This window comes from Pelodiscus sinensis, chromosome 8 (assembly GCF_049634645.1).
Source record: "Pelodiscus sinensis isolate JC-2024 chromosome 8, ASM4963464v1, whole genome shotgun sequence".
NCBI lineage: Eukaryota > Metazoa > Chordata > Testudines > Trionychidae > Pelodiscus > Pelodiscus sinensis.
In genome coordinates this window covers 19,653,249-19,676,667 of record NC_134718.1, presented here as the reverse complement: position 1 = coordinate 19,676,667, position 23,419 = coordinate 19,653,249, and the positions used below count along the sequence as shown (strand labels likewise).

Sequence of the window (23,419 nt, the reverse complement as noted above, 5' to 3'; positions counted from 1 at the left end):
CACATGCACAGGGCAAGTAGATACCCAGCATCACCCAGTTATATACCCAGCTCAATATGGCAGAAGGGGCAGTGGGCATAGGTTAAGCAATGTGTCAGATGAGGATCTTTCAAAACAAACTACAGATATTCAGTAAAACCTCTGACTATGTGCACACAGATTGCTACCTCTTCAAGCTTGTTCCACATGCCCTATCTTCACCTACTGAAGGAACCTGCCAGATCTTTCATTGCATTGTAATGACTTTTCTGCCAGGAGTTGCATTCATGTGACCCCTGTGAGGGGTGTATAAGGTCTGTAGGGGAAGCTAACCTACATAGTCTGGGTTGTAATATGCAGGAAATCTTTCTGTAATTTACTGAACATTTTCTGGAGAACTTGCCATTCAAATTAGCTGATTCTACCCAAATGCTACTCTATTCTGTTTGCCTATATCTGTTTTAGGAAGTAGTTGAAGGAACTATGAATGGAGTGAGATTATGTGTATTAATCACACAGTGCACTATGCAGCAGAGTTCAGCTGGATGGAGTGTGTGTAGGGGGAGTGTATCAGATTTAGAAAAATTAAATCCTCTTGACCTCTGTGGTAGTTGTTTAATAAAATAAAATTAAATGATTGCACAACAGATGGTCAGGCCCCTAGCAACATCCCTACCATCCTCTCCCATCTGTACTTTGCCTGCTTCCAAATCAAGATTTTGTGAAGTATGAGAATTAAAATCATCCTCTACTTTTTGGTGAAGACTGTATGCCACACTTATCACCATGGAAAGGTACCAGCATAGTGACAAGGTAGATAATACAGAACAGACAGACTTCTATTCCCTTTGACATTTATTGCATTGCAAGAGAACCTCAGAGTTCTGAACACCAGAGTTATGAACTGACCAGTCAGCCACACTCCTCATTGAGAATCAGAAGTACTCAATCAGGCAGCAACAGAGACAAAAAATGAAACAAAAGAACAAAACGCTGGTACAGTGCTGTGTTCAAAGTAAACTACTAAAAATAAAGGGGAAGCAACATTTCCTTCTGAGTAAAGTTTCAAAGCTGTATAAGTCAATGTTCAGTTGTATATTTTGCTCAGAATTGTAAAGATTTCAGAATTACGAACAACCTGTATGCCTGAAATATTCATAACTTTGAGATTCTACTGTATTTGCATTTATCAGCTTCCTTTCACTCCCAGGAAAGATCTTATTTCTTATGGATTGATTGATTTAAATATTCATCTACTTTTACTTATCATTCTGTAAGGTATCACTAAGAACTTCTTTATTTCACAAATAGAAAAAGGATATACAAAGTAGCAGAGAAACCCTTGAGAAACAAAGTTCTCCTTTACCAATGAAGAATCCGTAGAAATAAATAATCTGGAAAAAGAAACAGAATACATTCTGCAAGCAGAAACAAAGTTTCTATAAAGACTGTTTCCATGTGGGATTAATAGCTGTTTAATATCATGATGTGATAGACAACACCAGATGCTCCTTATGTATGCCTCTTACCCATTATTAAATGAGTTTATGTTTGTGTCAGGTAAAAGTGGTGTTTTATAATAGAACCTAGGGATTTGGTATGTATGAAGAGTCTGCTTTGGACATCTTTTAAACTATTAGCAGTTCAAAATTGTCCCCTATATCCTTGAAAACCTAATTTTCTGTAGGTTTTTCAGTAATATATTGGATATGATTTATGGGCCCAATACAAGATGGGTATTCATAACACAGGAATGATCAGCCTTCATCTCCCTCCTACATTAATAAGAGACTTTTGATTAGGACAATTCTGGAAGTACAGTACAACCCTTGAGAACAGAAAGATCTTTCCCATATTAATATCGCATATTCATTTATATTTTTTGTTTCAAATGCATTATAAAAGTCTGCTTATTGCTAGGCTCTCTGTAACATTGCCAAAATCTAAAAATGGAATTTCAAAGAAAGACTGAACCAGCTGCTATTCTTCTTCCACCCAAGAAAATAATGAATCACAGGCTAAATCAAAAATATCAAAACCCCATCAATACCTTCCTTTATCACAAACATCATCTTTTATCATACTGGGACTCCCCTATCTCAAGGGGGGGCACTGAGGCCTCTTAGCCCCAGTTCCTGTAACCAGATTACATCTGTGCTGCGCTGTGCTGGAGGAGCAATAAACCACCCTCAATTCCACTGGCTGGTGGAGTCTGTTTGTGCCATTTCGGGGTGCAGGAGACGGGGAACCCCCAACGCGCCGTCACAATACCACACACAGTAATAATGAAGAGGACCCAACAAAGAATGCCTTGCCAGGAGTCCCTTTTTATAATGAGAAAGCTCCAGGTCAAGCATCTCCACAGATCACAGCTGTGGTAACCTGGACCAAAACCAGTGAGAGTTTCTCAGCCAGACTGCCCCCTAGTTATGGCTGACAAGCCCCACCATGATATGACACATTATACAGTCCATAGATCTCTGGTGTCGTGAGTTCTGAAGGAAACACGCTGCTTAAAAGCCATCTGCATTCTGAATTACCTTGCTCTCCAACATTTACTTTATGTTAGAACTAAGGTTTTAATAGTGTTGAATTAAATTAATGCAGCATGGACTCCAGAAACCTACTGCCCCAATATGAAACTGAGCTGAGAAAAAGATGGCTGAAATAGTGGAAACTTTTTTAAAGTTATCGAAAATATGTATTGCATGTGAAAATTGTTAGGATTTGAATATTTACTCTTTGCCTTTTGTGAAAATTTTCATGACTTCCATTCTTGAAAAGGTCAAAATAGTTAAAAAGAATTATCAGAAAAACAGAAAAGTCAACAACCATTCCAATAATTTTTTGAGATTTATTTGAATAAAATCATATTTTTTTCCTTTACATTGTAAAAATCTTGAAATCGAATATTGAAAAATGATTCTAATTCAGCTCTTTAAAAGCAGAATAGCTCTGAAAGCTTTCACAAAACTTGTTTTTCATTTCTATTCTGAAGTACTTTCTCACACGGTGGAAAAAGTCAGCTAAGCCTTGGTCTAGTCATGCTGTGTACAGTGCAGTATCTTGAAGAGAGTGAAAAGGAGGGTGTCTGGCCCTTTAAAACAGGTAATGCCTCCAACTACTGATCCATCCTTCCTCTCCTGGCCATAGCCCAAAGTGCTTCTGTCCTAGGGCTGAAAGTATGTATCATGATCAGATTTCTTGGAACTGGAGACAGAAAGACATTATTATACATGGGGAACCAAGAAAAGAAGGGACTTGGAAGCAACACAGCTGCATGGGGTATAATAAAGTTTCATTTATCCACATTAACCTGTATTCAGCTTCACACTTTGGAAATGATACAAAGGGTATGTCTATCTTACTATTAAACCCATGACTGGCCTGTGACTCAGGCTTGCTGGGCTTGGGCTAAAGAACTGTTGAATTGTGGTGTAGATGTGGGGGCTCAAGCTGGAGTCCAGGCTCTAGGACCATACACGGTGGGAGAGTCACAGAACTCAGGCTGCAGCCCAAGTCCTACAATAGCCCCTTTGCCTGAGCCACAGCTGGCACTATCAGCTGCAGGCTTTCACTTGCAATGTAGACATGCTTATAGCAGCAACATCTGAGCCATGAATCCTCAAAACTACAGCAGCTAAAGCATGAGCCACAAATTCAATCTGAAGCCCTGGATTTTGCAATGGACCTTCTCGAGGGCAGAGTCTGAGCTGGATAGATGCCTGGCCATGTGAGAAGATGACAATGGCAAGAAAAAAACTGTTACTTTGCCTGGTTGGTGAAAAAGGCCTCACTGCCTTAAGTCGCACAGTGGTTCTTCGGAGCCCTGCGGATCATTGCATCCCCAAACTGAAAGAAACTGTAGAGTGACACAGTGTTTTCAGTGGAGACCAGTTTGAAGGGGAAGAGATAGATGTGTGGTGGTGTTGTTGTTGTTGTTTTAGGTACACTAACTGCAAGGTACAATTTTGAAAACTTGGCAAACTCCTTAATTTGGGACAGGATAGTCTGTGGCACTTGGGATGCAGCAAAGCCTGCATCAGGAAGATAATTTGATATTAGAAAATGGGCAGAGGCCCCCCCCCCCTCCACAAAAACCTTTATACTGGTTCCAGGGTAGACAGCAGAAGGCTCATGTTGGCTCCAGAGCAGTCTGTGCTAGGACTGCAGCTGCCGTGGTCATTTCACTGTGGGAAGGAATACAGTGATTTGCAGAGCTAAGGGGAAGGAAGCAGGCAGGTGCAGGAACTTTTCTCACTGAACTCCAGAGTCTGCCAAAGTCACTCCTGACTTAGCAGTGATGCATACTGCAGCTCAGCCTCTCAGGGTGCAGCAGGGTGGGAGGACTACCAAGTCTCTAGGGGCTACTTCTCCCGCACCCCAAGGACAACACAGCCAGGTGAAGTTCTGATGGAATGGGGGTGATAGGTAAAACCCTGAGTCACTGCTGTCTGATTAGGGAAAGGAGCTGTTAATAATTGGCCACCCTCAGATCTTGTTTTGCTGATTCTCTCTTGTGAATTCTAATGAGTCATTTGTTCATTAACACTTCATAGAATCCTAGGGCTGGAAGAGATCTCAGGAGGTCATTGAGTCCAGCCCCCTGCCCAAAGCAGGACCAATCCCAGCTAAATCATCCCAGCCAGGGCTTTGTCAAGCTGGGACTTTAAAAATCTCCAGGGATGGAGATTCTATCACCTCCCTACGTAACTCTTCCAGTGCTTCACCACCCTTCTACGGAAATAGTTTTTCCTAATATCCAACCTGGACCTCCCTTACAACAACTCAAGACTATTGTTCCTCATTCTGTTTATCACCTCTGTGAACATTTTGGCTCTTTTTGCAATAAATACAGCATTGCCTATGCTCTGAGATTTGGGGAGACCCAACATGCAATGAAGGACAGACAGGTATATAAGTGAAGTGTGCACACAACCAGCTGAAGCATAGCTGGAATTTGGGGAGACAAAAAAAGAATCATATCAAAGTGACACTCCAGCAAGAACTGCATGCAAAAGGCACTGATGAAACATTCAATGTTCTGTTAAGTGCTTCCTGTCTATAGTATGCCACAGCGCACAGCATGAGGTTTTTGTACAACAGGCAAACAATAGTCATGGATCACAAAAGGAGCACTCACTTTTGAGTGACCGTTGTACATCCTAGCTCAACTTACTCCTGCCTTTTTGCTATTCGTGGTATTCATGAGAGAAGCATCTCACACTTTTTTCTGCCCCATTGTGATTGAGATTTATGTTACAGTAGCACTCACTGGCTACTAAGATTGGAGTGCCATTGTGTGGGGCACCACGTTGTGAAGGCCAAGATTTTAACAGGGTTCAAAAAGAACTAAATAAATTCACAGGTAATTGGTTCATCAGCGGCCGTAAGCCAGTATGAACAGGAATGGTTTCCCTGGCTTGTGTTGTCAGGGCTGGGAATGGGTGACAGCCGATGAGTCACTTGATGATTGTCTATTGTGGTCATACCTCCTGGGGCACTGCTATTGGCCACTGTCATTAGACAGGCTACTGGGGCCAAATGGGCCTTTGCTCTGACCTAGCATTCTTATGTTCATTCTTAACACTCATTATCACATTCACATTGGAGATTTGATTCTCATTCTCAGCATTCATGCTATTTTCACATGCATGGTGGATTCCTAAGAAAAACTAACACTGAATACACCTATGCCAGAGATCCACTTTTACAGCACTTTTTAGACCATAGGCACTGCCAGAATCAGCACATTCATAGTAAAAGTATAATCACATTTTTGCCTTACAAAAAGCTTTCATGCTTTACTGTGAGTGTTGTTTATATTACAGAAATCAGACTACGCAACAAAGTCTATGGGGGTATGTCTACACTAGCTCCCTAGTTCGAATTAGGGAGGCTAATGTAGGCATTCAAACTTGCAAATGAAGCCCAGAATTTAAATATCTCGGGCTTTATTTGCATGTTCCCGTCCAGTCGCCATTTTTAAATGCCACTAGTCTGGACTAACTGCCCGTGGCTACACGTGGCAGTTAAACGGTAATTCGAACTAATTCCTGAGCTCGAATTACCTGTTACTCCTCTTGGAATGAGGTGGCGACTGGACGGGATATTTAAATCCCGGGCTTCATTTGCAAGTTCGAATGCCTACATTAGCCTCCCTAGTTCGCACTAAGGGGCTAGTGTAGACATACCCTGGGAGACTTGAGCTAGCAACCTCTGGCCAAAAGGACACAGAGAAATGGGCAGGTGAATTTTCATATGGAGGAATCATTGAGCAGCTGCATACACTGGATTTATAGCTGTGTCCACAGTCTACATAGGAGAAAGAATCCAAATTTGAGGTCTTTTCTTAACACAAGGGGACATACCCTCAGCTGATTAAGAGAGCTTGATATTGTGGAATGTGAGTGACTGCACAAGATAAGTGAGTCAGTTAGTCCCAATGTAAAGTGGAAAATGCAGTAGACAGTTTTCACTAACAGGAGCTAACTGTGAAGTAATAATTGGTTCATTCGAGTGTTACTAGAAGAAGTATTAGTGTAATTGGCAAGAGTATTTAAAACTTTCCTTGATTGTCACATATTGTGGGAGAAACAATAAGCAGCAGAGTTTTGTGCAGCAACACATATCAGCATGGAATGAACCTCAAGATATAGGAATCTCTGAAAGTTTCAAAATATTTGGATTTTTATCTGAATTCATCTAACATTTGAGCTCTTTCTCTTTTCAAACAGCCTTTTTAAAATAGCTTTTCTTGTGAAAAACTGCTCCTTTTTCCATAAACACACACACTTGCCCAAACCCATCCTATCTTCATTAGATAACTGCACCCTGGAAACTGTTCTATCCAATTCCTTGATCCTCCCCCAATCTCCCATCTTTAAAGAAGAACTTGCTGCCTAAATATTTAATCTCTGATTCCTGTTAATGCCTTGTGTTCCAAATCCTCTGGCCAACTGGTTCATTGCGCTTTCTCAGAAGCTCACTGTGATGCCTGCAGCAAGTAGGACCAGAAGACATTACAGCCTGATAAATCTAACTGTAGTGCTAGGCAAATGAATTGAAACTGTAGTAAAGAACAAAATTATCAGACACAGTTCATTGTGGAAGTGCCAACATGGCTTTTCTAAAGGAATATCATACATACTAATGTAACAGGATTTTTTGAGGGTTAAACAAACACGTGAACAAGGGCAATTAAGTGGATATAGTGTACTTAGATATTCAAAAAGCCTTTGAGAAGGTCCCTCACCAAACCCTCTGAAGCAACAGTAAGCAGCCACGGGATAAGGGCAAGTTCCTCTCCTGGAACAGTAAGTGGTCAGAAAACAGGAGACAAAAGCCAGGAATAAATGGTCAGGTTTCAGAATGGACAGAGGTAAAAAGCAATGTCTTCCAAGAATCTCTACTGGGACTAGCATGGTTCAATATATCCAGGAAAAAGGGATAAAGAGTGAAGAGGCAAAATTTGTAAATGATCCAGAATGACACAAATGATACAGAATTATTCAAAATGGTTAAATCCAAAGCAGATTGTGACACATTCCAGGAAGTCTTTGGAGAAAGTTGAGGACATGAAAGAAGCAACCAGGGGCCATGTGCAGCTTGACCTGCTGCTCCCAAACAGGGAGGAACTAGTAGGGGCAGTCGATGTGGGTGGAAACCTGGGAATCAGTGACTGTGAGATGGTCAAGTTCAGGATCCTGCCCAAAGGAAGAAAGAAGAGCAGCAAAATACACACCTTGGACTTCAGAAAACAGACTTTGACTCACTAAGAGAACTGATGGGCCGGGTCCCCTGGCGGGGCTAACATAAACGGGAAAGGAACCCAGTAGAGCTGTGGCTTCCCACACCTTTAAAGAAGCCTTATTGAAGGCACAGGAACAATCCATCCCAATGCACAGTAAGAAAAGCAAATATGGTAGGTGACCAGATTGGCTTACCGGGGAAATCCTTGGTGAGCTTAAACACAAAAAGGAAGCTTACAAGAAGTGGAAACTGGGACAGATGACTAGGGAGGAGTATAAATATATTGCCCAAGAATGCAGGGGTGTAATCATAGAATCATAGAATCCTAGGATTAGAAGAGACCTCAGGAGGTCATCAAGTCCAGTCCCCTGCCCATAGCAGCACCAATCCGAATTAAATCATCCCAGCCAGGATTTAAAAACCTCCAGGGATGGAGATTCCACCCCCACCCTAGGTAAAACCATTCCAGTGCTTCACCACCCTCCTGGTGAAATAATTTTTCCTAATATCCAACCTAGACCTCCCCAACTGTAGCCTGTAATCAAGAAGACCAAAGCACAATTGGAATTGCAGCTAGGAAGGGTTGGGAAGGGTAACAAGAACAGTTTTTACAGGCATATTAGCAATAAGAGAATGGTCAGGGAAGGTGTGAGACCCTTACTGGATGAGGGAGGTAACCTAGTGACAGATGAGGGAAAAGCTGAAGTACTCATAGACAAGGTTAGCTCCCAGACTACTGAACTAGGCAACACAGTATAGGAAGGAGATGGGCAGCCATCGGAGGAGAAAAAATAGGTAAAAATAATATAGAAAAGCTAGACATACACAAATCCATGGGGCTGGATCTAATACATCCAAGTGTGCTGAGGAAGTTGGCTGATGTGATTTCAGAGCCATTGGCCATTCTCTTTGAAAACTTGTGGTGATTGGGGGAGGTCTCAGATGACTGGAAAAAAGGCAAATGTAGTGCCCTTCTTTAAAAAGGGAAGAAGGAGAATCTAGGGAACTACACACTGGTCAGCCTCACCTCAGTCCCTGGAAAAATCATGGAGGGGATCGTCAAGGAACCCATTTTGAAGCACTTGGAAGAGAAGAAAGTGATAAGGAATAATTAACATGGATTCACCAAGGGCCAGTCATGCCTGACCAACCAGATTGCCTTCTGTGACAGAGTAACTGGATCTGTGGCTATTGGGAAGGTGGTGGACATGATTTATTTTGACTTTAGTGAGGCTTTTGATAAGGTCTCCCACAGTATTTTTGCCAGAAAGTTAAGGAAGTATGGGTTGGATAAATGGACTGTAAGGTGGATAGAAAGCTGGCCCAATGGGTAATGATAAATGGCTCAATGTCTGGTTGGCTGTCAGTATCAAGCGGAGTACCCCAGGGATCAGTTCTGGGGCTGGTTTTATCTGGCATCTTTATTAATGACCTGGATGAGGGGATGGATTGCACCCTTGGAAAGTTTGCAGATGACGCTAAGCTAAGGGGAGAGGTAGATACATTGCAGGGTAGGGATAGAGTCCAGAGTGACCTAAAGAAATTGGAGGATTAGCCAAAAGAAATCTGATGAGGTTCAACAAGGAGAAGTGCAGAGTCCTGCGCTTGGGATAGAAGAATCCCAAACACCGTTACAGACTGGGGACTGACTAGCTGGGCAGGAGTTTGGCAGAAGAAGACCTGGGGATTACAGTGAATGAGAAGCTGTATATGAGTCAACAGTGTTCCCTTGTAGCCAAGAAAGCTAATGGCATATTAGGGTGCATTAGGAAGAGCATTGTCAGCACAGCTAGGGAAGTGATTAGTCCCCTTATTCAGCACTGGTGAAGCCATATGTGGAGTACTGCATCTGATTCTGGTGCCTCCCTCATTATAGAAAGGATGTGGATGCATTGGAGGAAGTCCAGCAGAGGGCAACGAAAATGATTAGGAGTCTGGAGCACATGACTTATGAGGAGAGGTTCATGGATTTGGGCTTATTCAATCTACAGATAAGCGAGCAGGGATTTGATAGCTGTCCATCAATAAACAGGAGAGTCGGGAGTGCACGGAGTAAACGGACCTCTTTATTGTAGATACTCATTCTCCTCAGACTCACAACACAACATTCCAAGTGAGCGATGATTTGGCACCAGTTACACTCCTTTATCCATTTTAGTATGTTACTTCACACGTCTATCACTACTTCCCCATAATCCTCATTTAGTAATGTTAACTCCTATACAATGAATATTAATAGGTGAGTGTTAAATATTATTATACCCGCCCCTGTTTATGGGGTTTTCAGTTAGATCAGCACTTTTGCACATTATATACTTTCCAATTCAGCAGGTTACAGAGATGACAAAGGATCGGATCCTGAAATATTTTTACAGAGCAAGTGAGAATGAGCAAGAGACAAAACAAAGAAGACACTGTGCAGTGTAACTGTATACTATTCTATCTTTCTAGGCTACAAGAACAAAGGGCAAAAGCATGTTTATACATCAGAAAGGACAATACCCACCGTCGCCAGACCCTTTATGTATCTTTCCAGGCTGCAAGGATGAAGGGGAAAATATGTTCAAAGGACAATGCCTGCTCTGGCCAGACTCCTACCACTATTGTATTGCCTTCCCGGACTCCTATTAATTTTTACATATCCCAACAATCATGTTTTTTTAATGAAATGGATACTAAGCTATTTAACTTACAACTTATCAGGATGCATAATGCTGCTTTTGTGTCTTAATGATACCGTCTAACACCATATAATACATGTACTAAGATTAAAAAGCATTTAAATATATTATAGCTGTTTCTAGCAAAGACTGTTTTAGTTAAAGCGTTGAATAAAGTTTCCATTATAACCTCATTTTACATCATCATACCTTTTTGAAACATAGGCTTTCTTGGCTGAAATATGCTAAAAGAAAATATTTTTTTCTCTTCTGGTTCTCATGCTGATTTTTCAGAGTTTGGGGAGAATGGAAAAAGCAACAACAAAAATCCTGCATACATTTCTCATACTCACCACTTGATTTTAAAGAGGCTGCTGCAACAACAGCTGAGGTTTGAAACATGACATGGGTAAGCGTTGTTTTGTTTGAAAGGGATTGATTTTGATTTGAGGTATGGCCATATGAAGTTATATACTGTGCAACCACCACAGAAAATGCCCTTACCCTGACACATGTGACCATAAACGTGGATGTGCTTGCTTTCTATGTGTGTAAAGTAAGACAAGGGCTCAAAGCTAGAGAAGGGTTGCTGTTGAACACCAGCTTTCAAATAGCAGTAGCCTGCTCTATCCCTATTAGCACACCCAGATCCAAGGTTCAGGGTAGATTGTATAGAGCAGTTGTTCTGTGTGTCTTACTCAGCCTTAGGGCCAGCCAAGATGTGGTCTGCTATTACATAAGAATATAGCACTGCCAATTCCTGACAGGAAATAACTTTTAATTAAACCTAATGAAATCCATACTTGAGCAGCTTAATTAGCATATTGACGTTACACCTAGATTCTGACTTCCGGAAAGAATGGTTGGCAGAGTTGAAATTTTCTCTTTTTAAGTCAACTTTGTCTGTTTCAACCTTGATGTAGGTATACATTAAATAATAACTCCTTTCTTGGAACACAGGCAGCTCTAATTGTCAGTCATTTGTAAAATTATGGCACGAAGGGTAGTAATGGTTTGGAAAGCAGATGTAATTATGGGCACTTTACTATTATTACACACTTTTAACACAAGGTCAAGGCCTTGATGTGCTATGTGCTGTACAACCATATATTAAATGACAGTCCCTGCCCCCTTATATTTAAACCTGTTATAAGTCAATCTGTCTAAGGCACTTATCCGACTCCATGGGAGCCAACAGGCTTTTCGCTCCCAGAAGGGATAGGGCCTCAGATGGAAGGAGCAGGCCTGGGGGGCAGCCAGCCCTCAGCACTGCCCAGAATATGCCACTGTGTGGCTCCTGCTCTCAGGCAACATGCAGAGTCCAGCAGTCACGATGGGGGCCAAGAGCCCATGCCCTCTTTGAAACACCAGGTCCCAAAGCAGTTGCCCCCGCCCATCAGTGGGCCTGAATGAGGCTCATATAAGTACTTTAGGTAGACCCCAACCATTTCATATGTTCATGTTTCTAAGACAGCACAGCTTGTGAGGTAGGGAAGTAGCACCTTTCCCCTTTTGCAGATCAGGAACCGAGTCACAAGGAGGCTAAGTAACTTGTCTAAAGACAAAGCATAAGTCTATGGCAGAGCAGGAAATTGAGTCCCTGACTAATGCCTTGACCCCTGGACTATGTTTCCTCTCTATACTTTGTTACATCTTAATTCTTACTACAATCCCTTTCTTACAGTTGCTTGGAAATTTCCTATATGTCACTTTTGGGGCTGGAGAGTCAAGGTAGGTGAGGCAATATATTTTATTGGACCAAATACTGTTAGGTTGGGTGACCCTCTTTTCCTATGAGGGAAGGGGACTGGACTCGATGACCTCTCAAGGTCACTTCCAGCCCTAGTATTCTATGATTCTATGCTGAATATGGGACACCTGCTAAAGGTACTCATGTTCAGGTAAGTTCAATGGCAATCCAATCAGAACTACGTGGTACAAAAGTTTAAATTACCATCAAGTTGAGTCAGCCCCTGCTAAAAAGAAATACTGCAGCGTTGGATTCTGATTTACCTTTTTAACTTTAAGACTTCAGGGTTCACACCAGGAAGGTTGACACATACACTCCCATACATGTCTGTCACTTGGGGGGGGGGGTGACTGACCAACCATCCTGAACCTCCCTGCCTGGGTCCCTGGGATGGACCCACTTCTCCTGGTACCTGGTGCCACATTTCCTGAGGCAACACATGTGTGGGCAGACAGGGTCGCTTTCCCTTCAGATTTCTGCCAGGGTACAGACCACACAGAGCCAGCAGCAGCCTTTGGCACTGCAAGGAGGAAAGGGATGGGTGCTGCTCCCAAGATCAGTGGAGGAGGAGGAGGAGAATGGATGACCTGCCCCATATCTTTCATTCTCTGCACAGGGCTGAGAGCAGGAAGAGTCACTTTGGTGGGGATATGGAGCAGCAGCAGATTTGGGGAGGGGTGAAGGGCTAAAGCAGGAAAAGGACAGTGAGAGGGGGAGCACGTAAAGGGCTACTGTGTGGGCACCAAAGGTAACATTTCACTGGCTACTGCCTGGTGTCTGCTTGCACTCACAGCTCCCACATTTTCAGTGGGAAGCCGTACTGGCTGGAAATGGGATGTGCTGCATTTTTGCTTATCCATCCCCATCATTGGCTATTGGACCCCCTACTGCAATTCATTGCTGATGGGTGGGCAGCTGGGGACTAGAAATCTGGCCAGCAACAGGGCCTTCCAGTACTGATGGGGTGTGGGGAGAGTTAGAAATATGGGACAATTTCCCATTTTTAAGAAGAAGTCATGACACCAGCAAATGGGAAACCTTGCTATTGATGAGAGTCACAAGCTTCTGAGTGACACAGAGCTCCAAAAACCTTGTGTCTCACCAATAGAAGTTGGTCCAATAAAATATATTACCTCATCCCCCCATCTCTCTAATATCCTAGAAACAACGTGGCTAGAGTTACAGATATGTGTGATATGACCTCTCTGGTCCAGCAATATCCACGGTTCTGTAGGACCACAGATGTTGCCAGACCAGAGAGTCCCAGCAACTGGGAACAGGGGCTGTCCTAGAGACCAGCAGGGGCCATGGAGTATGGCTGGGGCTAGAAGAGAGTGGGTGTGTGGCCAGGGCTGGTGACAATGAAGGTACTCAGAGCTGGCACTAAACATTAAAAAGGCCGTAGAGCAGTTTTTAAACTAAGAGATGGGGGAAAGTCGATTGGTGCGGAGATGCATGTAAATCGGAGGGAGACTTCTCTTAGAGGAGAATCCATTGACAGAGATTCTCTAAGCTGTAGTCAGAAAGAGAGGAGGGGAGAGGACAAACCGTGGGCCAGAGCAGACAAACAACCGCATACAAAGGAATCCAATGCATCAGGGAAGGGCAGACAAATAAGCAGTGGCAATTTTTTAAAGTGCTTCTACAGAAATGCTAGGAGTCTGACTAATAAGATGGGTGAACTAGAGTACTTTGTATTAAATTGACATAATAGGCAAAAATTGACATAATAGGAGATTGACATAATAGGCATCACTGAAACCTGGTGGAATGAGGAAAATCTGTGGGACCCAATCATACTGGGATATAAAATATATAGAAAGGATAGAGCAGGCCGGGTGGGTGGCGGAGTGGCACTGTATGTGAAAGATAATGTAGAATCAAATGAAATAAAAATATTAAATAAATCAACATGTTCCATAGAATCACCATGGATAGTAATTCCATGCTCCAATAATAAGAAATTAGCAGTAAGGATATATTACCGACCACCTGACCAGGACAGCGATACTGACATTGAAATGCTGAGGAAGATTAGAGAGGCTACCAAAATAAAGAACTGTATAATAATGGGGGATTTTAATTATCCCCATATTGACTGGATACATGTCACCTCAGGAAGAGAAGCAGAGATAAAATTTCTCAATGGCTTAAATGACTGCTTCTTGGAGCAGCTGGTACAGAGACCCAGAAGGGGAGAGGCAATTCTTGATTTAGTCCTGAGTGGAGCGCAGGATCAGGTCCAGAAGATAACCGTTACAGGACCACTTGGGAATAGTGACCATAATATAATAACATTTAACATTCCTGTGGTGGGAAGAACACCTCAGCAGTCCAGCACTCTGGCATTTAATTTAAAAAAGGGGAATTACACAAAAATAAGGAGGTTAGTTAAACAGAAATTAAAAGGCACAATGACTAGAGCCATATCCCTGCAAGCTGCATGGAAACTTTTTAAAGACACCATAACAGAGGCCCAACTTAAATGTATACCCCAAATTAAAAAACATAGCAAGAGACCTAAAAAAGAGTCACCATGGCTTAACCACCATGTAAAAGAAGCAGTGAGGGACAAAAAGGCATCTTTTCAGAAGTGGAAGTCTAATCCTAGTGAGATAAATAGAAAGAAACATAAACACTGTCAAATCAAGTGCAAAAATGTAGTAATAAAAGCAAAAAAAGATTTTGAGGAACAGCTAGCCAAAAACTCAAAAAGAAATAACAAAATATTTTTAAAGTACATTAGAAGCAGGAATCCTGCTAAAAAACCTGTGGGTCCCCTAGACGATCGAGATATAAAAGGAGCAATCAAGGACGATAAAGCCATTGCAGATAAACTAAATTATTTCATTACTTCAGTCTTCACGACTGAGGACATTAAGGAGATTCCTAAATCTGCACTGTCCTTTGTGGGTGATGAATCTGACGAACTGTCCCGGATTGAAGTGTCATTAGAGGAGGTTTTGGAACAAATAGAAAAACTTAACGTTAACAAATCTCCGGGACCGGATGGCATTCATCCAAGGGTTCTAAAAGAACTCAAATGGGAAATTGCTGAACTATATTATCTGTGGTTTGTAACCTATCCTTTAAATTGGCTTCTGTACCTAATGACTGGAAGGTAGCCAACGTGACACCAATATTTAAAAAGAGCTCTAGAGACGATCCTGGCAATTGCAGACCGGTAAGTCTAACTTCAGTACTGGGCAAATTAGTCAAAACAATTGTAAAGAATAAAATTGTGAGGCAAGTAGAAGAACATAATTTGTTGGACAAAAGTCAGCATGGTTTCTGTAAAGGGAAATCCTGTCTTACTAATCTATTAGAGTTCTTTGAGGGGGTTAACAAACATGCAGAGAAGGGGGATCCAGTAGATATAGTATACTTAGATTTTCAGAAAGCCTTTGACAAGGTCCCTCGTCAAAAGCTCTTGTGTAAATTACATTGCCATGGGATAAGAGGGAAGACCTTTCTTGGACTGAGAACTGGTTAAAAGACAGGAAACAAAGGGTAAGAATAAACGGTAAATTTTCAGAATGGAGAAGGGTAACTAGTGGTGTCCCCCAAGGGTCAGTCCTGGGACCAATCCTTTTCAACTTATTCATAAATGATCCAGAGAAAGGGGTAAGCAGTGAGGTGGTAAAGTAAGTTTGCGGAAGACACTAAACTGTTTAGGATAGTCAAGACAGAAGCAGACTGTGAGGGACTCTAAAAAGATCTCACCAAACTGAGTGATTGGGCAACAAAATGGCAAATGAAATTTAATGTGGATAAGTGTAAAGTAATACACGTTGGGAAAAATAATCCCAACTATACGTACAGTATGATGGGGGCTAATTTGGCTATGACAAATGAGGAAAGAGATCTTGGAGGTATTGTGGATAGTTCTCTGAAAACTTCCACACAGTGTGCAGCGGCGGTCAAAAAGGCAAATAGGATGCGAGGAATTATTAAGAAAGGGATAGAAAATAAGACCCAAAATATCTTACTGCCCCTGTATAAAACTATGGTACGCCCACATCTTGAATACTGTGTACAGATGTGGTCTCCTGACCTCAAAAAAGATATTTTGGCCTTGGAAAGGGTTCAGAAAAGGGCAACTAAAATGATTAGGGGTTTGTAATGGGTCCCATATGAAGAGAGGTTAAAGCGACTGGGACTTTTCAGTTTAGAAAAGAGGAGACTGAGAGGGGATATGATAGAGGTATATAAAATTATGAGTGGTGTGGAGAGGGCAGATAAAGAAAAGTTATTTATTAATTCCCATAATGGAAGAACTAGGGGACACCAAATGAAATTAATGGGTAGCAGGTTTAAAACTAATAAAAGAAAGTTCTTCTTCACACAGCTTGTAATCAACCTGTGGAACTCCTTGCCAGAGGAGGCTGTGAAGGCTAGGACTATAACCGAGTTTAATGAGAAGCTAGATAATTTCCTGGAGGTTAGGTCCATAAAAGGCTATTAGCCAGGGGACAGAAATAATGTCCCTGGCCTCCCTTTGTCAGAAGCTGGACAAGGATGGCAGGAAACAAATCGCTTGATCATTGTCTTCGGTCCACCCTCTCTGGGGCACCTGGTGCTGGCCACTGTTGGCAGACAGGCTACTGGACTAGATGGACCTTTGGTCTGACCCGGTACAGCCGTTCTTATCCCCATCTGGGCCTCCAACCACCGGGCAGCCAAATATATTAACCAGAAGGGGTTCTTTTCTATGGTCCTGCAGGCCCTCATGGACTATGGAGGCCAGTTCGCCATGATTAACGTCAGGAAGTCAGTGAAAGCACATGATGCCTGCGTCTTATGGAACTCCAGATTCTTCTAGAAGCTGCACACTGACACTTTTTTCCCTGACTACACCATCAGGGTTGGGGAAGTGGACATACCCATATGCATCGTGGGGGATATTGCCTACCCTTTGCTCCCCTGGCTGATGAAGGCCTACCCGGGACACCTGGACCAAAGCAAGGAATGTTTCAATGGCAGGCTCAACAGGGCCCACATTGCTGTGGAGGGTGCCTTTGGCCATTTGAAAGGGATGCTCTGCTGCCTCCTCACCCTCCTGGACATTGACAAGAGGAACATCCCCCAGGTGGTGGCGGCCAGATCTATCCTGAACAATATATGTGAATATAAGGAGTAGATGTTCCTACCAGGGTGGGGGTCAGAGGCCGAGCAGTTGGCAAGGGTCTTTGAACAGCCCCATTGGGAGCTGTGCACATCTGAGAGGCCCTGAGGGGAGAGTTTCACACAAGGACCCCAGTGACACATTCCCCAGGGCCTCCACACAAGAGGCCTGTGCATTGCCCCTTTGTGCCTTTCCACCCACACCCCTTCCTTTCCCTGCCCTCCTTCTCCCCCTACTTCCCTTTCCCTGTTGATACAGCTTCTCTCCATTCCATACACACACTGGCTGTGTCTACACTGCACCCCTTTTCCGGAAAAGGGATGCAGATTAGACACTTTGGAATAGCAAAATCCGCGGGGGATTTAAATATTCCCTGCGGTATTTGCATTAACATGGCTGCCGCTTTTTTCCGGCTTGGGGATAAGCCGGAGAAAAGCACCAGTCTAGACATGATTCTCCAGAAAATAAGCCCTTTTCCGGAGGATCTCTTATTCCTACTTTTCCGGAAAGGGATGCCAATGTAGACACAGCCACTGGGTCCGGCAGTGCCGGTGTCCCACTGGGAGAAGACTTGTACCCCTACCCTCTGGAGGAGAGAGAGGGAGGGTGTTGGGGGAGGAGTATGTGAGCAGCAGATGCCACAACAGCTAATTTGAATAAAGGGCTTTACTTTGAACTCCCGTTTCACTGCCGTGTGTAGACGTGGGCAGTTCTTCGGGGCTAGTCAATTTCCAAAATGGCAACTGCCCGGGAACATGATAATGAAGCGCGGGATATTTAAATCCCGCAATTTATTTGCAATTTCGGTCACCCTCATTAGCCTCCCTAGTTTGAAGTAGGGAGCTAGTGTAAACATACTCACACACTTATGAATATCTATTTCAAAATAGGCATTATCCTTCATAAAATGAGGGTAATAGAATGCGGAATAAGAAGCCCCTTATTTCAAAATAATTTTGAAATAACCGACTTGCTGTGTAGATGCTCACTTTGTTATTTTGAAATAATGCTGCTGTGTAGATTTGCCCTTAGAGAATTTCTACATTGTGGACAAACCCACCTGGCCCAGAGGAATAGTTTATGAATTTCCCTTGACCTGATGGACTTAAAAACTATCCAGAAGTAGGAAACCCATTAAGCTCCTCTAGCCTGATACGTCTGGATTTATTTATTCCCATGCTTCAATAAGAAAATACAAGTTTTAAAGTACATGTTTCTGTTACATTAAGGTTACAAATGAAGGACTCAGTCCCGCACTTCACAGTATGTTCACATTCACCTAATGTTCCTTTTAAGCAAGTGTAAGATTCAACATGTTCCGGGTGTTTTAAGGTCCTGATTTGACAAACTTTTACACAGGAATGAATGTAAACGTTAGCAGAGTGAGGGTCTTAAATATTTTGACATCAGGAAAAACTGAAGTTTGACTGTGCCTCCTTTGTCCTCTTTGGCATTATTATAAAATCTAACATTACAATGATATATTTCTCATGTAATACAAATTTTGCATTTTTTAGCATTTCAGCACTAGTCATAAGAAAACTTAAAAATAAAAAGCATATACAAAAGAAATTAATTTAAGAATTTAGGGTTTTAAACTTCCAACAATGAATAATGCTTCATAATTAAAAAGAAAACCTACTACACTTGGAAAATCTCCTTCTAGGTAATGGTTACAAAAAGATCCTTATAATGCCATGCCAGTTTGAGTTTATTTCAACACTTGCTCCACTGAACTCCAGAAAAGTACTATTCCCTTTTCACCCATGTGCCACTATGGATTAACAGTATTACAATATATTTAGAGATGGGTGCACGAGAATATGAAAGATAATAAAAGAAAGCAAGGAAGAGCTGTCCTTCCCACTAGGTAACAAGTTTCTCTGACAGATACAGTGTCACTCCACACTCACACAGTTCACGCTGAGATTCATTTACCTGACAAATTACTCCCACAAACTTCTAGCTTCATTATTTCCTCGCATAATTATGCCTGATTTTTTTTTCTGGAGCACTTTGTGTTGGAACTGAACATCTGGCATCATATTATATACAAATTTATTTCCCATTACTATAAAGAAACAAATGTTATCTCTGAAATACTTCTTTTGTAAGAAGGAGCTCTGTCATAGGTAAACTTTAAATATATGCATATTAAAACGTGAAACATTATAAAATATATATAAAGTTTACCTATGACATAAAATATTTCATTTTGCAAGGAGGTTAAGGTGATATTTGTTTCTTCACAATAAAACACAATACAGCAGCAGGCATGGAACCTTTTATACTATAACGTGAGCCCTGTACACAAAGATACAAAAATGTTTATGGGTGGTGGGGGAAGGTCCAGGTGGGGAAGCCAAGCGCCAGCTGCACCTCTCCCACTCTAGGCCCTGTTCCTTCCACAACCTCCACCCCCCACCCCCAATGGAGCCAAGTCTGGCCCAAACTCCAGGTTATTGCTCCCAGCCCTTCATCCCAGAAGGTGGCATGGCCCCACTTTTCCCAGGTAGCCAGAGCACTGCGCAGCCCCAGCCCTCCTGTACGGCCTTAGAGTTGGGCTGCTGCACCATGGCCCCAGCTCTCCCAGGCGGAAGGAGAGCGCAGGCAGATTTGGGAAGGCAATGCCTTCCCTTGCGTACATTACCTCCCATCCATGAAAATGTTTATTGAAAAAAGTACAATTTTCAAAGAGTGGCAATTAAGTTCTGTACATACTTACACCTGTAGATGTCACAAACTGATTTCCTAGTTATTGCTGTGAAAACATTGCTTTAAAACACAGAGTTTATGCCCCGCTTCTTTTTTCTCCCAAGCCAATGAAGAAAACCTACATGCATTGCATCAAACTATCTAACAGAGTGCTAATTCTGTCAAGAGAAAAGGCACGCCACTGTGCTGCTATCTGATTTCTCCAAGGCTCCCTGCCAGTAAGTTCTGCACATCATTCAGTGTTGTAAACAGCAGGGGGTTTGCTTCTTTAAAGGATTTAATGTACTATATGAAGTTTCTCTATACGGCCAATTGTATTTTGCAATGATCTCTGCAGTGCATTGAGAAATTAAATCAAAGTTAAAATTAAATAAACTTAATGTTGAGTGGGGAAGAGAAAGTGAAAAAGAAAAATTAAAATCAGATCAGAGATGGGGGGACTTGTACGAAATGCATTTTCCTTGACATGTTTGCCAATTTTTTGCAGTTGTTCCAGACATTTGTGTTTAAACAATAGTTTATTGCACTCTCCTGTTCCCATAGCTGGGCTTCATCTACATTTTACACTGGAATTGTAATCCTGCCTTTGACACTTTGAGATCGATCACACCTACAGGATCAATCCTACAGGAATACCTACAGAAATACCTACAGGAAGGAGTTATGTTTTCCTGAAACGTTCGTCAGGGAAGAGATTTTGGAAGCACACATCCAGCAATACTGCACAACTGGGCTTGGCAGTTCTGTCATAGTTAAAGAATATGCTCTTCAGCAGGGGCACTGGAAACTCCTCTAAGGATCCACCCAGACCCATGTTGGAAGGTTCTCACCTGTAGAGGTGGGCCTGAGAGCTGTACTCGCCTGATGCAGGGAGGAGGCAGCTCAAGATGAGTACAGTCTGACAGGAGTGGATGACCCAGTAATCGGACTTTGAGTAGGAATGTTAAATTTAGTTTAATCATCCAATCAACTAGTCAATGGGATTTCCATCAACTAGTCGATAAGTGGGGGAGCCACAGTGGGGTTAGCTCTTGGCTGTGGGAGATAACCCAGCTGCAGTTCTGCCTTTTACATGTATTATGAGCCAGCAGGCTCTTAATATGTTTTAAAGGCTGGTGCACAGTGGAGGAGAACAGGGCGGGAGCTGGGAATCAGCTGATTCCAGACTTATGACCAATTCTCCCTCACTGTGCACCAGCCTTTTAAATGCAGTAAGAGTCTGCTGGCTCCTAATACATTTAAAAAGAAGAGGTGCAGCACGGGGAACCCAACGCGAGCTGGGAGAGCTGACTGTCAGCTTGTGCCAGGTCTCTACCCCCCCCCCCCACCCTCGTGCAACAGCCTTTTAAATGTATTAAGAGCTGACAGGCTTGTAGCTGATTCCCAGCTTGCACCTGGTCCCACTATTCCTCTGCCTCTCCTGTCCCCCACACAAATGTTCAGTTCCAACACAAAGTGCTCCAGAAAAAAAAATCAGGCATAATTATGCGAGATAGTGCTGGGGTGAACTGGCTTGTAAAAAGAGGCAGCTGCTGATGGCGGCAGCAAGGGTAGGAAGCAACTAGTCAAGGGATTAGTCAACTATCCGATAAGCTTCTGTTTATTAGATAGACAACTAGTCACTTACATCCCTAGTCTGGTCTAAAGATTTGACAAGACAAATAACAGAGGCCTGTCAAGCTTTTCTGCCCCCTGTATGGTATGGAGAAGGGAAAGGGGGACTCAGAACCATTCTCTCCTCAAATTCCCTCTCCCCATGAAGATTTTCCTAGCTGGCTACACAGGCATTTCCTTAAGCCCACACTCAGCATCATTTGTAGAAAGCCCTCTATCTCAACTACAGCCCTCTAACTCAACTACAACCTTTTATGCCAGCTGCCACTAGTAAGGCCCTCTGGAGGGGTGTTTGGTCCATTTATTAACCCTTTCCTGCCCATCTGCATATGCAATCACAAATTCTATTTATGTGATGGCCAACTAGAAGGTTGCTATGTCTGGAGACCAAAATGTACTCGATTAAAGAATATTCAAACAGGATAGCTACTCACTATCAATGATGATACTAAATTGCATTAGGAAAATATTCTGATATAAAGATCTCTGCACAACACAATCCCTGTAGTAATGGACACCACACAAAAACATATATGTACCAAGAGTAAAATTTGGGCTTTTAAAGGTCAACTAGGCAATTATTGGTCCACTCTCTCATTACTGACAGATCAAGTCAACAATGTTTGATTTCTTAAGAGGCATCTAGTTAACACTAATAATTGTATGAATGACAATCTGTGAATGTTTGTGATCTAGGACTGTCAAACCATACCTATAAAAGGAAATTAATACCCTGCTGTCCACTAGCTGCTTGTTACTTTTCCGTTACAAATCTACCACCGGTAAATGAAATGTGGCAAAACTGCTTATTATCTTTCTTCCACTAAGCTTCTTTGGAAGTGCTATTTGAAGCTAATTTTCTTTCCTTCATTGTCTGAAAAGGAGAAAGTAATTACATACAAATTCACTAAAGCTATGTACCCTTTGAAACTGGACAATAGTTGTACCCCGTACAGTACCATGCTAGGAAAGCTCACATGCTGATAAACCTTTGTCACCATTCAGGAAATCTAAAATGTTCTAAAAAATGATATGTTACATTACTGTCAGGTTTTTGGAGCTCCAATCCAGTGCCCACCAGATAATAATACTGACATATGATACCAGTATCACTAGTTTCCATCTTGGTTCAATACAGACCTTGCACTCAAAATAATTTTAATCAACTGTTAGACGTTAAAATTATAGCATACACCTCATAAGTACTAAGCCAGCATTCAGGTAGTGGGATGGAAACCAATTTCACTTTCACTGGACTTTATACTGTGTCATAGTTATTGTCATAAGTTAAGGATTTGACATAGAATCATAGAATCCCAGAGCTGGAAGAGACTTCTGGAGGTCATCGAGTCCAGCCCCCTGCCCAAAGCAGGACCAATCCCAAATAAATCATCCCAGCCAGGGCTTTGTCAAGTCAAGACTTAAAAACCTCCTAGGGATAGAGATTCCACCACCTCCCTAGGTAACCCATTCTAGTACTTCACCACTGTATCCAGATATGAACCCCCCCCCCCCCCCCACTGTGACATCCATCTTTGCTTGCTTGAAAGCATGCAGGGCACACAGAGCAAGAAAACAGCATGGTCTTTGAAAGCCTTGGAGCAGGAAGCTCAGATATGCTGGGCTCACCCATGACCCTGGACAACTGTAGGCAGAGATAAGGGGGTGGTCAAACTAATCGCTGACCAAGAGGCTGCCGAGGAGTGCCCTTGACTGAAACCCATATTGATATGATCACACACTCGTCCGGGGGGGGGGGGGGGGGGAATAATCTCCCGCCCAGCAAAGAATGTCCGGTACTCCTAATTTAGCTATTTCTCTCTC

At 42.5% G+C, this 23,419-nt stretch overlaps 1 protein-coding gene and 1 long non-coding RNA gene across 3 annotated transcripts in view; one reads left to right on the top strand and one right to left on the bottom strand.

Annotated features, from left to right (window-relative positions):
* GRID1 (glutamate ionotropic receptor delta type subunit 1) overlaps nucleotides 1–23,419 on the bottom strand; it is a 1,054,628-nt gene that overhangs the window by 392,327 nt on the left and 638,882 nt on the right. The window lies entirely within an intron of this gene.
* Nucleotides 10,623–21,505, top strand: LOC112547479 (uncharacterized). The gene is made up of 3 exons (XR_012905567.1): nucleotides 10,623–10,800; nucleotides 20,086–20,199; nucleotides 20,469–21,505. It is a non-coding gene; the product is annotated as an uncharacterized LOC112547479 (long non-coding RNA).